This window comes from Mandrillus leucophaeus, unplaced genomic scaffold (assembly GCF_000951045.1).
Source record: "Mandrillus leucophaeus isolate KB7577 unplaced genomic scaffold, Mleu.le_1.0 Scaffold1110, whole genome shotgun sequence".
NCBI lineage: Eukaryota > Metazoa > Chordata > Mammalia > Primates > Cercopithecidae > Mandrillus > Mandrillus leucophaeus.
Genome location: NW_012099322.1, coordinates 744496 through 759608, shown reverse-complemented (window position 1 = coordinate 759608; position 15113 = coordinate 744496).

Genomic DNA, 15113 nt, shown 5'->3' with positions numbered 1-15113 from the left:
AGAAGATTAATGGGAAACAATGCATCCAGAATAGCTAAAAACTTAAAAAATAGATTTTTAAAAAACTACAATTTTCTATCTCTACACTTCAGAATCCATTTCACTGAGTCTGAACCTCATTTCATGTGCCTCCTGCTGGAGTAAAAAGCGGAGAATTGGCATTGTAGATTAGTCAAGATGATAGCTCCCTATAGACATGAAAGCCTCCTTTATTGGGAGAAATAAAAGGAAAATGACCCAAAATCACAACCCTAGAATTATAACCTTATTCAAAAGCTATAAAGCACTACCAGCTATCTGTTAAATTCACGCATACTTAAAAATTCAATAATGACCGTGTTGTGAATACTAACTTCAAAAAATCATCAGACTTGTGTATAAGGAATAATTTTTCTTATGAAAGGGAAAACTACACGGCACATTTTGCAGTAGATTAGAGATGTATTTCTACCAAGATTTTCCAGAATATTCCTGATTTACAACAGCTTATTCTATTGCCAGAGCATAACACAAATTTTAGATAAAATATATACATATGTGGTTACTATAATTTTAAAAATTGAAGATCTTTTTTATCTTTGAACACAAAACATCCCAATCAAGAGAAAGGGACACATTGTTACCTTCATTTTCATGTTAAAGAGACAGGCAGAAGGAAGTTAAATTGCTCATTTAGGGCGTTTGCAGGAGCAGTAGAAAGTAGAAAGCCTTTCTGTTGGCCTGCCAGTGTTTTATCCACCACAGTACACCCTGTACACAAATAGAACAGGCTATAATGAAGTGAGATACTGATTTGGGGTTGTGGAATTTAAAATATTGCCTTATCCTCACATTGAGCATAGAAATGATCAAAACCATACTTGTGAAAGCATCTTTGCCTCTATTCTTCCATTTACTTCTTAGCCTCCAGGGTAACATAATCAGACACCAGAATTAAAAGATTGAAGAAGGCATGGATAGAGATCATCACTGAGCAAGTTTATAAAGCAACTAAAACATGAAGTTAGTTAAAGTCTGTTATCTTCATGTAACAAAATAATTTGATTGTAAAAGTGTACATCATAGGATTGAAATTTGATATAAAATTTGATAGTTTTTATTCCTATGTTAAAATATTAATAAGAAAGAAATTAATCCACAGAAACCTAGAGCAGAAAAAGGTCAGAACGCTCCTGGCTTTACATGGGAAGAAACAGAGACCTGTAAACGTGCTACTTAAGCTCGCAGTACCACCCATTAGAGGAGAAGGGGAACTCATAAACAAAGGAAGGAAAGTGTGTTTTCTTTTCATTCTGGTTATCCTAGCAATCCCAAACCGGAATGAGGAGTGGGTATATTCAAGACTCAAATGTAGACAAGAATCTAGAAGTTAAAAATGCCTGAACTTGTTATTTGAAAATGTTAATAGCTGATAAATGATGCCGTTATCTTTCATGTTGCATTTTGGAAAAATGAGCATTAGAGGGCAGGTAGTTAACCCTGCCTGTTTAAATATCTTAAAGCTATCTTTCTCTTTCTTATCATATAATTATTCATTTTTAAAGACTTATTTTTTTCAATTTCAAAGCTGCACACCTGTAAAGTCTATGCTTAGAAACTTACCTTCAACAAGGGCCTGAAAAGGCTGTTGTGTTGGGGATGCACAAAACTAAAATTATTATTCCGTGTAACAGGCATAAGAATATGAACGGCACTCCATGGCACAGCATACGTACTTGAAATCAGGACTGCAGGAGGAAAATCCAGACCTACCACGGACAACATAAATTCCAAGTCTCTTCCATCTTTGTATTGCATGTCCTTACCTGTATTGAAATTCAAAACAGAGGCTGTTTCTATGCCTTTGTCTCTGAGCTAAGTATGCCATGTCAGAATTACTGGTAATTGGAGCCACAGGCTTTCTGAGCACAAGACAGAAGGATATAGAAACATGCAAATCGCCTCTGTAATTCTTCAGCTCCAATCTCATCCCTGCCAGAGAAAATATATGGTTGCACCAGCAGTGTTTTTACTAGAGGTTGTGTAATTAAATATTCAATGGTATTTGCCCAAGCCTGCTGCCATTTTCCTCCATAACAAAAACATATAGGCTGTCTTCTTTACTTTCCCCCCTTCCTTTTTTCCTTTTCTCTCTTTCTTTCTCTCTCTCTTTCTTTCCTTTATTCTTTCTCTCTTTCCTTTTTTTCTCTCTCTCTCTTTCTTTTTCCTTCCTTCCTTCCTTCTTTCCTTTTCCTTTCCTTTCTTTTTTCCTTTCCTTTCTTTCCTTTTTCTTTTTAAGCAGACGATGCTTTATGTTCAAGCAAGGGTCTGAAACTCTAGGATTCCATACCAGGGAGCACAGGACCCACAGGGCTCCAGCACAAAATTGTAAGCAGTTTTCCATCTGAGAAAGAGATAGAAAGAGCAGCCAATGAAGACTTTGGGGGGCACAGGAACACATCATCTAATGAGGCTATCTCTAAAGCACAGCACACTAAGCCAACTCAGAGTGCTTCAGGCCAATTTTGGGTAAAGGTTCAAGCTCTTGCCTCCCACTGCCCCACAGGCAGCTACTGAAACAACCAGTCCTACATCTCTGGGATCCTTGAATGAGGAGATTGTATTTCAGCCCATTGTTTTGTGTGGACACTTATTAACCCGGCTGAATTTACAGCAGGGGATTGCACTCAATATCTATTGATTAGCAGTCAGTAGTGCAGTAATCCTCCTGCTCTGATCAATGCAGGCAGCAGAGCAGGCCTCCCAACCCACCAGTGCCCTTTTGCCGGCCATTGATATGCATGTCGGGATGTGAGAGAGGCTGCAGGGAAGGTGAGCTGCCCTGTTAAGTGTTCCCAGTTATTGGAAATTCCTGGCAAGGGGTCGCTGCCTCTCTGGTTATCTCTTGATAACCCTCTGCCGGTTCTGAGCAATGTTCAGCAACTTTTAACAAATAACAGCATTGTAGGAGACAAAAGTGAAATACTCTGGCCATTGTTCCTGAATTACAAATCATAATAACCCTCTGGCCAGGTAGAATTTGACACAGCCCACTTCCCAGTTCTTAAATCTTTCCAGTATCTGTGACACAATGAAACATTCTACAAATGTGGTTTCATTGCTGAACTAGATTCCATAGATTGCTATTTTTACTATTAAAGGGATTGCCTTTGGCCTGTTTGTGTTGTGCATTCATTTTTCATTAAGAAAATATAAGTGAGATGTAATGATTTCCTGTACTTCATATCGATATATTTTTTCTTTTACTAGTCCCTAAAACAATTAAATTTATTGATATGTTTAAGAAACCAGTCTGGGAACTCTTGATATTTTTAAAAAATACATTAAACAAAAGTCTTCCAAATATAGTCAGTCTTTGTAAAATTGTGGAGCTAAAATATGTTAAAATAAAACAAAGTATAGCAGTGGAAAATCTCTGTGTAATTGTTGAAGATCCATTATTGATGCAGTCTGGCTTCTTGGAGGTAAGATTAGCATTTCCACTCATTTACAAAGTCCACCTATCACTTTCCTATATAAAAGGGTCCATCTCCTCTCCATACATAGGTGCACTTAGACTAGAAGTTTTAGAAGGAGAAAATGTGTGATCCTGACTCTTGTAATCAGGATCCTGCGGCGCTCTCTTCATAGGGCCTGCAGCTGCACCTGCCACAGAGGAGAATGGCCTGAGTCATTCCCTCCCTGTCTGCACTCGGAAGCTTCTCCCTCCCCACCCCACCACGGTGCACACACTCCCTTTCATGATGGGTGAGCTTCTGAAATCACACATTCCATATATTTCTTTCCAAATCTTGGCTACATAAAATGGATTAAACTGAGTACCGATATACACCCTAATCCCACACACACATGCACACAAACTATACACACATCTACCGCACTTACAGGCACACACACACCACACACACACACACACACACACATACAGAATTCCTTGTCAGAGAAAGAATGTCATTAAAATATTTTTAACATATAAAGGGAAATTATTAAAACACATTAAAATACTATAAGCTTTGTTTCCATATATTTGGCACATAGATGTAAAATTGTAATGTGTGCGTACATATTCTTTCAATGGTATAATCAGATGTAGTTATAATTAAAATGGAGAAGCTCAGCTCACAGAGGCACTCAGTGTACTTTCTACAAGGCTGTAGGAGTCTCGGGTCTTTTCAGTAAATTAGGAGAGTATATGCACTCCAAAATTGAAATGGAACTCAAAAAGGCGAATTTGTTTATTTCTATTTAAAAGTACACATTTTGTGGCTGGCAAGATGGCTGAATAGGAACAGCTCTGGCCTGCAGCTCCCAGTGAGATCAATGCAGAAGGTGGGTGATTTCTGCATTTCCAATAGAGGTACCCGGCTCATCTCACTGGGACTGGTTAGACAGTGGGTGCAGCCCACGGAGGGCGAGCCAAAACAGGGTGGGGTATCGCCTCACCCCGGAAGCACAAGGAGTCACGGAACTCCCTCCCCTAGCCAAGTGAAGCCCTGAGGGACCGTGCATGAGGAACAGTGCATTCTGACCCAGATACTACGCTTTTCCCACAGTCTTCGCAACCCGCAGATAAGACCAGGAGATTCCCTCAGGTGCCTTCACCACCAGGGCCCTGGGTTTCAAGCACAAAACTGGGTGGCCTTTTGGGCAGACACTCAGCTAGCTGCAAGAGTTTTTTTCATATCCCAGTGGTCCCTGCAATGCCAAGTGGTCTAGCTCAGCAGATCCCACCCCCACAGAGCCCAACAAGCTCAGATCCACTGGCTTGAAATTATTGCTGCCAGCATAGCAGTCTGAAGTCAACTTGGGATGCTCGAGCTCGGTGGGGGGAGAGGCGTCCACCATGACCAAGGCTTGAGTAGGTAGTTTTCCCCTCACAGTATAAACAAAGCTACTGGGAAGTTCTAACTGGGCATACCTTACTGCAGCTTGGCAAAGCTGCTGTAGCCAGTCTTCCTCTCTAGATTCCTCCTCTCTGGGCAGGACATATCTGAAAGAAAGGCAGCAGCCCCAGTCAGGGGCTTATAGATAAAACTCCCATCTCCCTAGGACAGAGCACCTGGGGGAAGGTGCGGCTGTGGGCACAGCTTAGCAGACTTAAACATTCCTGCTTGCCACCTCTGAAGGGAGCAGCAGATCTCCTAACACAGCAGTCAAGCCCTGCTAAGGGACAGATTGCCTCCTCAAGTGGGTCCCTGACCCCCGTGCCTCCTGACTGGGAGACACCTTCCAGCAGGGGTTGATAGACACCTCATACAGGAGAACTCTGGCAGGCATCTGGCAGGTGCCCCTCTGGGATGAAGCTTCCAGAGGAAGGAGCAGGTAGCAATCTTTGCTGTTCTGCAGCCTCTACTGGTGATAGCCAGGAAAACAGGGTCTGGAGTGGACCTCCACCAAACTCCAGCAGACCTGCAGCAGAGGGGCTTTACTGTTAGAAGGAAAACTAATAAACAGAAAGGAATAGCACCAACATCAACAGAATAAATAAATTACGTAAATAAATCAGCAAGCAAAAGACAAATAATGTTATTAAAAAAGGGGCAAATGACATGAATGGAAACTTCTCAAAAGAAGACATTTAAGTGGCCAACAAACATATGACAAAATGTTCATCATCATGAATCATCAGAGCAAAGTAAATCAAAACTGCAATAAGATAGCATCTTATACCAGTCAGATGGCTATTCGTAAAAAGTCAAAAAACAACAGGTGCTGGAAAAGCTGTGGAGAAAAGAGAATGCTTATACACTGTTGGTGGGGATACAAATTAGTTCAGCCACTGGAAAAGCAGTTTGGAGATTTCCTAAATAACTTAAAACAGAGCTACCATCTGACTCAGCAATACCACTACTGGGTATTATACCCAAAGGAAAATAGATCATTCTATCAAAAAGACACATGCATTTATGTTCATCACCTCATTATTCACAATAGCAAAGACCTGGACTCAACTTAGGTGCACATTAATGGTGGATCGGGTAAAGAAAATATAGTACATATATACTATGAAATACTAAACAGCCATACGCAAGAATGAAATCTTATCCTTTGCAGCAACATGGAGCTGGAGGCTAACCCTAAGTGAATTAATGCAGGAATAGAAAACCAAATACCACTCTGTTCTCACTTATCAGTGGGACCTAAACATTGAGCACACATGGATATAAACATGGGAACAACAGACACTGCAGACTACTAGAGGGTGGAGGAAGGGAGCAGTGCATGCCTGGAAAGTAACAATCTGCACATGTTCCCACTGTATCTAAAATAAAATTTGAATTAAAAATATAAGCTACAAAATGTGCTAATTTAAATTTTACATATATTATCAGAACTCGACAATAAGCAGAGCAATTTTTTAGAACTTAGACCAATCAAATATTACTTTTCAGAAAGGTGTATGTTATCGCTGATGTTGTTTAGAATTGCCAGCATATGTTGATAGTGAAAAGAAGACTGACATTTTATTCCTGATTTAAGTGTTCTGTAAACAAGGCTGGTATTGCCCTAATGCCTGCTGTCACTGCCCACAGTTGGCATGCTACTCCAATCAAGAGAGGATGAATCACAAAATAATATTATTGAATGCTGAGCAGACTTGCTTTCCCCTTAAAGTAGCTGCCATCATTTCATGTGGGGCCTGGGAGTCAGGACAAAAGAGCAGCTCTCATGGATATGTCCCTAAGGACCACTAGAGCCTGTGATACCATTTCCTCCCCAACCATGCCTTCCTATCCTGCTTGACTGGTCTATCTGGGATGCACTCAGCCAAGGAGACATAGACAGTTATCCTTGCATATAGGGACCCTGTAGATGGGGTCCAGGGTGTCACAAAGAGCTGCCACCGTTCAATTCTGTAGGACTTACTAAAGTCCTGGAATGACCCACATTAATCTCATTGTTAGGAGCTTTAAGAAAACTCTTGAAAGGACTTGATATTGTTTGGCTGTGTCCCCACCCAAATATCATCTTGAGTTGTAGTTCTCATAATCCCCGTGTGTTGTAGGAGGGACCAGGTAGAGACACTTGAATCATGGGGTAGTTTTCCCCATCCTGTTCTCGTGATAGTAAGTTCGCACAGGACCTGATGGTTTTATAAAGGGCTTCCCCCTTGGTTCGGCTATCATACTTCTCCTTCCGGCCACTATATGAAGAAGGAGGTGTTTCCTTCCCCTTCCGCCATGATTGTAAGTTTCCTGAGGCCTTTCCAGTCCTGCAGAACTGTGGGTCAATTAAACCTCTTTCCTCTATAAATTACCCAGTCTCAGGCACTTCTTTATAGTAATGTGAGAATGGACTAATACAGGGCTTCATTTTGTGCCATATATCTAGGGATGTTCCAGAAATGTGCAGTGATGATGATGACGATATTATGCCACTGCTGGCAGACATCACAATTTGAACTCATTTGAACAGTCTGCATGGAGGAGCAATTACATACTGAATGCGATGTTGCCGGGCACTGTTCTAAGTGTTTTATCTATTTTAACATTTTATATTTCCAGTAACCCTGTGAAGTAGACACTATTTATATCCCCATTTTCAGATGAGAAAACCGACCTCCAAGAGGCCAAATAACTTGTACAAAATCATGCAGCAAATAAATAACTGAGCCAGAATTCAAACCAAGGAGTCAGCTTCCAAAGTCCAAACTCTTAGTCAGCCTGTTCTGCCATCCCCCTAAAGTGGTCTGTGGTAATGGTCAGATATTGCCTTCACGTATCACATGGAGAAAGCCTTGATGTACCTCATCTTTATGAAATAAAAGTTGTGTTTGCTGTTAAATTACTTGTTTGTTGGTTTGCTTATTCATTATTTATTTATTTTTAGTGCCTGGTATAAAAGCCTCTTTAGCTAGGTAAAGTGTATTCTTCCCATGAGAATTTCTTCTATAGGAAGGAAATGACACCTACTATGAGAACCTACTATATGTCAGATTCTGAGTCAGGAGATTTGCCTCTGTCATTGCATTTAATTATCACAGTTCCGTAAGACAGATATTTTGAATGTCTCCCTGTTTTTTTCATCAGGAAAACCAAAATGCAAAAAAGTAAGTCATTTGTACAAGGTTTCTGTAGCAGGTGAAAAATAGAAATGAAAATTATATTCAGTTTTTTTGGGGGCAAAAAATTTAGGTTGCTGTTATACGAACTCACAGCTCTGAGTGAGACAGTACAGACTGTAGCCCACACTGTTCATGCGCATCAGTTATCTCCAAAACCTGGCCACTGAAGCACAGCCTCCTTGTCAGCAGCATCAGGCTATTCTTTCAAAGACTCCACTGCGGATTCGACCACAGTGGAAAGGTCCAACCCACGGGCAACCTAGCTGCAGGCCAGCAGGGGACCCACGCAGTGTCCAACTTGAAGGCCACTGCCCACCAGGTCTTACAGTAATTAGTAAAGGCAAATAGATAAAAACTTACTGCATTATTGCCACCAGTGGCAAAGATTTGAATTAGTTGTAGTTACGGGCAGCAAATCCATATGAGCCTGCAGCAACTGCAATTCTTGCCTCCTAAGAAGAAATAATTCGAGGGGCATAAAGTAGAAAAAGAAACCTAGGCAAGTTTCAGAGCAGGAGTGGAATTTTATTCAAGAGGCCTTAGAACAGGAAAGAAAAGGAAGTTCACTTAGAAGAGACCCAACTAGGGACCAAGGTCCAAAAGAGGAAAACAGAAGAACCTTTAACCTTGATCCTGGGACTTTATAGGCTTGCCTCTTTCCCATGATTCCTCCCTTAGGGTGGTCTTTCCACAAGCGCCGTGCTCTCCTTACCCTTTATAACTGAGCATGTACAGTGTGTTTAGGGAGTTATATGCATGCCCATCTGAGGCTTTCTTCTTGTTTTCCCATGGAGTATATTCCACAAGATCATACTTCGTCATTTTTGTCTCTTAATTGTGCATGGCCAGGAAGTTGCTTCTCCCTGGGCCTCCTTTTAATTAACATTTAATGTTAACTGGTGTGGACCATCAGAAAACGGCCTCTCTCTGGCACTGGCTGCCAATTGATCACTTTTAGAGAGTCAATGCATTAATTGCCGAACCATCACCCAACATATCTAACGGGTAAAGGGAGAGTCCTCTCGTGCCCCACTCATGCCCATCCGCCTATAACAATAAGTACTGGAGAACACAGAAGGAATTTGCCAACTCATGGCAAAAGGCAAATGATGCACCCAAGTTGCTCAGAAAAGATGACACGAGAAGGTCAAATCCAAAGACAGCAGGAAAGCCCTAGGCGGACTAAAATCTGGAAGGTTTCCCAGCTCTTAATCCCACACACAGGTAATTCCCTCTCTTGTTTTGTATACTTAGGGTGATTTCTTATTTTATTAAGAAAATAGAAGTTTATGGCAATTTGCCAATTTTTGTGTATTTTTCACAAATTGTTGACTTAATAATAGCTGTTAGTTTTTAAATCATAATACATGCTTCAAAACAAATTTTTTTCTCAGTCATAGAATGATCTCTCAAAGGTACCATAGTCTATGTGTTAAAGTTAAAATTAAAAAGCACTGTTTGAAACCTGAAAACTCTCAATTCAGGTATCATCTTTCTCATTCCCGTCTGTGCAGAGAACTTTAATAAATTAATACATTTTCGAAACTTCAGTTTGTCATCTAAAAAGAAGAGATTTTTATATATATATATATATATATATGTGTACACACACATTTATATATTCTATCTAACACATAGAACGGAAAAACAAATGTGAAAATACATGTGAAAGTTCTTTATAAATGCTGAAGTGTATCAAATCAAAATTTGTTTAATCATCTGTAAAAACACAGTTATACAGAAAAAGATTGGCCAAATGATACAGTCCAAGGAATAAGGGAAGGTTTCCCTGATGAAGCGGACTTTGAAGTAAAATATTAAGGATAGGTCTCAGACCGAAAAAGGTGAGAAGAAATTCTAGGCACATGGAAAACTCCTGGGTAGGAGACATGATGTGCTGATGTCAACTGCAATTGGCTTACGAGAGCCAATAGTTACATTTTCAGGAATTTTGTAAGCCCGGTTGTTAAACACAGCATTTTTTTTTTTTTTTTTTTTGACAGTATCTCACTCTGTCACCTAGGCTGGAGTGCTATGGCGTGACCTCGGCTCATTGTAACCTCTGCTTCCCAGGTCTAAGCAATTCTCATGCCTCACACTCCCAAGTAGCTGGGATTCCAGGCCCACACCACCACGCCCGGCTATTTGTGTGTGTGTGTGTGTGTGTGTGTGTGTGTTGTTGTGGTTTTTTTTTAGTAGAGATGGGGTTTCGCCATGTTGCCTAAGCTGGTCTCGAATTCCTGGACTCAGACAATCCGCCTGCCTCAGCCTCGCAAAGTGCTGAGATTACAGGCATGAACCACCACGCCCGGTCTGAAACACAGTCATTGTTAAAACTAATTAAACACATCTGTAATGTATTTATTATAATAACACCTGTCATTACAGTTAAATAAATTATATTAAAATAAAGTCAATGAATAATCAAGACTCATTGCCCACTTCTTTTACCATTATCTATGCTCTTTAGATTAGGAATGCCTATTGTGTTGGTACGGTAGAAATACTATACAATGCGCTTCTTACTTTTACTTTGTTTCTCTTCTCAATTCAGCATTCAGTGGTGTCACATTGGCAGTCTGAAATAAGTCATGTTGGGAATATTCACACCATGAAAATAGGCAAATATTACAAAGCAGGGCTTGATTTATAGTTCTGTTGATTCTCTAGATTAAAGCAAATGATTAAAAAATCTTAATAAGGCTGACCATACTTAAAAGTGTGTTTGTCTATAGCTGTTACTTTGTGAGTAATACAAAAAAATGGAGCAAGTATTCTTCCAATAATTGAGAACTCTTATCTGGTTCGGCAAATAAGTCACTGATATCCTTGACAGATTAGTGAAGTTCCGGTATACATCTTTGTTATTTTACTTTTGTCTTGTTTGCTAAATAAAAATACCATCAACATTACATTGCAACTATATTTATTTGTGAATGCTGTGAGAAACTCCTTTGTAGAATCAGATAGTAATCAGATGTTTATTTACTCCTGGTCTAATTTTGTCAAATTTTGCTTTAATTACAACTATAGGTTGGGGATAAGGCTGGTGATGAATACAAATGTTTGGCAAAAATCAATGAAAGCATCTTGGGAAGATTAATTGGCAAAATGGAATTTATAAAAAGGTATTACATATTTTATTATTTGAAAATTATAAATTTTAAAACAAATTTATATACATATATGTATATATACTTTTTGTTCCTAGAGACTTAATCATTAAACACTTATCAGAATACCGCTGGGTGGGAGAAATCACAGTGTGATAGAACAAAAAAAATAGATTAAAATTGTGAAATAAACAGAGAGAGAGAAAGGCAAAGAATAAGGACTATGACATGGGTGGGAACCAGATCCTACATAGAAGGTTTACCCTGAGAACTTTGGAAATGTAGTTAAAAGTTTTTAAGCAATAATACCCAATGGTCTAACTTTTGTCTTAAAAATATGTCTGGAAAAATTAAAGAAAGCTTGGAAGAGATCAAGAGAGTATAAATAAAAAGATCAGTTTTGGGGTACTTCAGTATTTCAAATGATAGATTATGATAGCAAGAACTAGACAGTGGCTGAAAGATATAATCTGTAGAGCAAGGGTATGTAATGCTCAGATGCTGTAACAAATAATTCCAAAAATATTTATTGGACTACTAAAATAAGGACTTTGTGCTCACTCACATCAGTGCAATTAAAGGTTAGTCAGTCAGTTTCCATTTGATGATTCAAGGATGAAATCCCTTCCATTTATGGATTTATGGCTCCACTGACCCATAATCTGAACTGAAAAACAAGATGAAGAAAGAATAGAGGATAAAACAATGTGGCCAGAAGTGGCTAACATTCCATTGTCCCAAATTAATCACATAGCTATACAGGGACTGTCAATGCATCTTTCCTTTATGTTCAGAAGGAAACATTACATGGTTTCTTTGTTCAATTTCACTTTGGAAAATTATTATTTCCTGACTTTCCAGAAACAACCAAACACTTGTTGATTGAAGGCATAGACATTCCTCATTAATCATTTAACTTCCTTATTTTAGCAAACTCTAGAGAACTAGAAAAACTGGTCTTGGGAAAAGTTTAGAGTAAGTAGAAGAAAGCTTAGGTTTCAGTTTAATTTGATTTGGAGTCTGTTGTTCTATCTCTCCATGACCTGGAACAAATCGTTCTGTTTGTTTCTGGGCCTCAGTTTTGAAACTATCAAATGGGGGAAATAATAACTTCTCAACTTTGGGAAGAGCTAATGAAACCAAAGAAATACAGGTAGGGTACATCTTGTAAGGTATTAGCATTCATATGGGAACCTAAAATTTCAAGAAAACCTCTTAAATGGAATCCTAAATATACTGATGAGAATATTGCATGCATTTCTAATAATATAAAGATACCATGATTTCTTTTAATTGGGAAATCTGCTTCCTGCTCTGCTGAAGCAGCAAGAAAAGAATCTTTTGCTTAGCTTCCCTGGTGGAAAACGCAGCAAGACTGGGCCTGCTCAGCACCGTGTGCGTGTTCCACCAGCTGTGCATTTTTGGGTGCAGTAGTTAGTTGCCTGGTGCGTATTACTAAGAGAATTTTTGCAATTTTACTGAAATCAGAATACACATTAATACATATTTCTTAGACAGTGTTTGCACATTCTTGAGGGATGGATAGGGTAAGACTCTATTTAAATAAACAGACAAACAAATAAGGGTTTATTTTTAAATTTCTCCTAAGCCACATAAAATTCAGTTGGCAACTGGTCTTTATCCATTGAAAAAAATCAACAGCAGAAAATGAGCATTGGTTTAAAATAATCAGCAATAAATATATCAATAGAGGTATGCCATTGTGTGCTTATTAGACATGTTTTATAAAATAAATAAAAACCTTTTGAATTTTCATGATTTCTCCCTACCAAATACAACAGATGCTCTTCCTTTTCTCCTCCATATGTCTTCTGTGAATCCACCTTTCCCATCTACCTGTATGATTGCCATTACTTCTCTATGGCCATGTTTCTGACCTTGCCCAGCTCTGAGCTGTTCTATTCAAAGGTGTTTCTAATATTACCATTCCCTTTTTCCATAGCCTTCACTTGTACTCAGTCACCTACAGGATATTAAGTGGCATCTGCTGTGGTCTGAACATTTGTGGTCCCCCAAAATTCACATATTAAAATCCTACCCCTAAAGTGATAGTTTTAAGAGGTGGGAGCTTTGGGAGGTGAGGAGGTCATGAGGATGGAGCCTTCATTTATGGGATTAATGCCCTTATAAAAGAAGCCCAAGGGAGCTGCCTTGCCTCTTTCACCTTGTAAGGACACAGGGAGAGGCACCATCTATAAAACAGAAAGCAGACCCTCAAGAGACACCGAATCTGCCTTGACCTTGAACTTCACAGTCTCCAGAAATGTGAAAAATAAATTTCTGTTGCTTATAAGCCTCTCAGCCTGCGGTGTTTTGTCGTAGCTGCCCAATGGACTGAGACAGCATAAGAGGTTCCTCTTCTCAGTTGCAGACCCTTCTGGCTGTGTCCTCATTTAGTAGAAGAAGGACAAAAAAACTCTCCGGAGTCTGTTTCATAAGGGCACTAATTCCATTCATGAGGGCTCCAGCCCTCACGAGTTGGGAGTTCAACATACGAATTTTGGAGGAACACAAACATTCTGACCACAGCACCATCCAAGGTCTTTAAAGAGTAGACTTCATAGATCTCTCTAGCTTGATTTCCTACCCTTTTCCTTTCCTTCTTTATTGATCAAATATATGTAGCTATTAGTGGTTTATTTAGTGACCCAGACATGCTCATGATTTTGGGCCACTATATATTCTTCCACCACCTGGAAATGTTTATTTATCTACTTGATAAGTAACAAACTTCTACTCTCCTTTCAAGCCTCAGCTCAAGTTCCTTAAGAATTCATGAATTTTTCTGGGCTGAAAGATAATACTAACACTACTAATAATAGCAATAATAATAATATTCTAAAAGTCCTTCTTTAACTACAGTGCTCATATAAACCTTCATTAGAACAACCACAGTATTGTATCTGATGCTATCGAACTGCTAAGCACCCGAAGAACCAGAACCGTGTCTTTTTATCCCACGGCTCTGACCACATGCTTGGCACACAGAACGTACTTCATGAATGTTCATAGCAGGAAGAAACATCCCAAAGACTGAAGGATTCATCTTTGGTATATGGGTCACCCACCTGATAAGCACCTCTGTGTGGCTCCCTATATCTGAAGTTCAACTGTAACCCAGGTGTCTCTTGTCCTGCCATCTTCAGTTGCACACATTAGAGATATCAGTTTGTTTTCATGCTGCACCAACCTAGGTATAGAACTTAGCTTGTTCAATTTTTCTTTAAAAAAAAACAACATATTAAATTTAATCATCAATGAGGACTTTTTAGAAGATACTATAGGGGTGATAGTAGGAGAGGTATAGATTGAAAATCTTTCCCCCACCCAAAAAGCCTAAAATTTCCCTTTTCCATTTCTCTAAGCCTCTTCTACTTCTGTAACAGAGTTATACAGTGTCTTGCTTCTCCCAGTTACACATGCTCCAAGGAATCCTACAGTGTCCTCTCCCCTGGATTGGACATGATCTGAAGGTAGTCAGTTGTTCTGATTTGCATGAGAATTAGATTTTCCAAGATGTGGAAATTTTGGTGCTAAAACCAGGAAAGTCCAAGGCAAACTGGGGTAGCTGGTCACCAAAACAGTTCTCTGAGAGGCAGATATTAAAACAGGAATAGATAAATGAGAATTTTATTAGGCAAAACACCTGTGCAAAAATAAAATAAAATAAATTGGACTGGAACCTGGAAGAAGTTGGGAGAGTCACAGACCGTGATGCAAGTGTGACCTGGAAAGAAAGAAAGAAAAAGGGGGCTTGAATGGGAGCAGCCTGGTCTGCTGAGGATTTTAGGAAAATTCTGCAAGGCTGTGGGAGGCCTCTTGTCAATGTTAGCCAAAGCAGGGCTTGTGTCTGTCATGAGTCTCCAAGTCAGGAGCCCTGCCTTAGAGCATTTTTCCTGAGCTCAGTCATTGCC